We start from the raw sequence: 3,276 nt of genomic DNA, 5'->3' as shown, positions 1-3,276 counted from the left end.
AAATAAATTGTTTATTTTTTGATTTGAAAACCATGAGATGTTTTTTAAACAAAATACATATTTTCAAAATAATGAGTGGGAGAGGGTTGTATGACAATACAACCCACTAGTCTCCATCGTTAGTTCAACACCGTGAAATTTAAATGGGGCTTCGCAGCGGCACCGATTCCGCACTCCCTACGGAAAGTGTTCTTTCGGATCAATAACAAGGTTGACTTCCTAGCAATAGGATTCAAGGATGTATTTCCGGTTTGACCTACCCTACGGCGGCACTCTGGAATTAAGTCTGTAGAATCTGAAATGGTGGATTACACTCATAAAATTATAATCAAATTGTTGATCATATTTTTGACAAAAATTAACGGTAATTAATAAATATGAAAATATGAGATATTTTGATTGTATTTATTAATTGAGAATGTCTCGGTTCAATTTGTGATATTTTGACCTACCCTATGGCTGCACTATATTCGTGGTAAATTGGATTATCGTTGGCACCTAAAATTAAAACATGATTTATGTATTTTTCATGTGCATCATGCATCATATTTAATTGTGACTAAATTCACATGTTTTTAATATTCATGCGCACAAAATGATTAGATGAATATTCTATTTATTTCCAGCAACATGTCAAATCCTATTATCACACTACTTGTGATTGAAAAACTGGATGGTGATAACTATGCTAAGTGGAAAAGTAACATGAACATACTATTGGTCTGCGAAGACTACAAATTTGTCCTAGTAGAGGAATGTCCTCAAGAACCCATAGCTAATGTATCCAAAACCGTAAGGGAGCCTTATGATCGCTGGATCAAGGCCAACAACAAAGCAAAGTGCTTTATGTTGGCCAGCATGAGCGATGTGCTTCGCAAGAAGCATGAGGAGATGGAGACTGCATATGAGATAATGGAGTCTCTAGAAGCCATGTTCGGCGCTCCATCAGAGAAGGCTCGTTTGGATGCTATAAGGGCTTTCATGAATGACAAGATGAAGAAAGGCTCTTCGGTTAAGGCACATGTCTTGAACATGATTTATCACCTCCATGATGCAGAGCTCAATGGTGCCAGAATCGATGAAGCCACCCAAGTTGGCATCATCTTGGAAAGCCTATCCCTTGATTTTCATGAGTTCGTGAACAACTTTGTTATGAACAAGAAAAATTCCAACCTCACTGAACTCATGAATGACTTGCAAAACTTCGAATCCACCAACAATAGAAGGGGAGGAGAAGCAAATGTTGTTGTTGCAGGAGGCTCTGGTAAAAACAAATGAAAGAACTAGAACCAAAGGAAAGGGAAGAAAGAAAAGAACAAGAGACCCAAGAAGGCTAAAGGCCACATCCAGAAACCCAAAGGAAAGTGTTTCCATTGCAATGGTGAAGGGCATTGGAAGAGAAACTGTCACAAGTGTCTCGAGGAGCTGAAAAAGAAAAAGGAACAAGGTAAATCAGATGTACTAGTCCTTGAAACATGTTTAGTAGAGGGTTATACCTCGGCCTGGATAATTGATTTGGGAGTAACTAATCATGTGTATTTTTCTTTGCAGAGTTTTAGTTCTTACACTGAGCTAGCCGATGGGGACTACACGATGAAAGTGGGCAATGGCGCAAGAGTTTCGGCAAAAGCAGTGGGAGAAGTTAGACTTCATTTCAGGGAAAATAAATTTTTAGTTTTGAACAATGTTTATTTTATTCCAGACATTCGTAGAAATTTGCTTTCTGTGGCTAAGTTATTCGAACAATTATTTAAAGTTTATTTTGATAATGAATTTGTTCATATTTCTCAAAATGATTTAAATATTTGTTCTGGATGTCTAGATGATGGTTTATATTGTATAAAGCCCATACCTAACTCACTGCTTAATACTAAAATGTTCAGAGTTGCCGAACCTAAGAATAAAAAGCAAAAGATTTCTCACAAAAATAACACATATCTGTGGCATCTTAGACTTGGTCATATTAACCTAAATAGGATTGAAAGACTGGTAAAGGATGGTCCTTTGCGTGAGCTAACAGTTCCGGTCTGTGAATCTTGTTTGGAAGGTAAAATGACTAAGAGGTCTTTTACAGTGAAAGGAGTAAGAGCTACAGAACCCCTTCAGCTGATACATTCAGATGTATGTGGATCGTTAAATGTCCAAGCTAGAGGACGTTACGAATATTACGTCACCTTTATTGATGACTATTCGAGATATGGTTATGTTTACCTAATGCAACGGAAATCTGAAACTTTTGAAAAGTTTAGAGAATTCCGAGCAGAAGTTGAAAAAGAATTAGGTAAACCAATCAAGACACTTCGATTAGATCGAAGGGGTGAGTACCTGGACCAAGAGTTCTGGAATTTCTTGATTGAAGAAGGTGTGGTATCCCAACTGACTACACCCGGAACACCACAGCAAAATAGTGTAGCCAAAAGGAGAAATCAGACTTTGCTCGACATGATAAGATCAATGATGAGTTATTCTTCACTGCCTACTTCTTTTTGGGGTTATGCCCTAAATACCACTATGTATATTCTAAATCTAGTTCTATCTAAGTCTGTACCTAAGACACCCTTAGAGTTGTGGAATGGTCAAAAACCTGGTTTAAGACACATTCGCATATGGGGGTGTCCAGTACACATGCTGAGGCAAAAGACCAGGAAGTTGGAACCAAGGTTAGAAGTATGCAGCTTCGTGGGATACCCACAAGGGACAAAAGGATAACTGTTTTATAGTCAAGCAGATCAAAAGGTGTTTGTATCGATAAATGTCACTTTTCTGGAGCATGACTATATGATAGATTTTAAGCCCCGAAGTAAAATAGTATTGGAAGAGTTACTTTCCGATGAGATCGGACCACAGCCGGCAAGAGTTGTTGGATCACTCAGAGAAAAGACCACAGTTCCTGATCAGACTCCTAAGGCACCTCGTCGTAGTGGGAGGGTAAGCATGTTACCCGACCGGTATACCGGGGAAGCCTAAATCGTCACTGCTGATGACGGTAAGGAGGATCCATCGACCTTTAAGGATGCGATGGATGATTCTGATAAGGAAGAATGGCAAGCAGCTATGAAACTCGAGATGGAGTCTATGCACTCTAACTCAGTCTGGCAACTTGTAGAGCTACCCGAAGGGGTAAAACCCATTGGATGCAAGTGGATCTTCAAGAGAAAGAGAGGAGCGGATGGAAAAGTAGAGACTTATAAAGCAAGGCTAGTGGCTAAGAATTATACCCAAAATGAGGGAATTGACTATGAGGAAACTTTCTCGCCAGTAGCTATGCTTAAGTCC

Source organism: Morus notabilis, unplaced genomic scaffold, assembly GCF_000414095.1.
Source record: "Morus notabilis unplaced genomic scaffold, ASM41409v2 Scaffold708, whole genome shotgun sequence".
Classification (NCBI taxonomy): domain Eukaryota; kingdom Viridiplantae; phylum Streptophyta; class Magnoliopsida; order Rosales; family Moraceae; genus Morus; species Morus notabilis.
Note: the sequence above shows the minus strand (reverse complement) of the source record.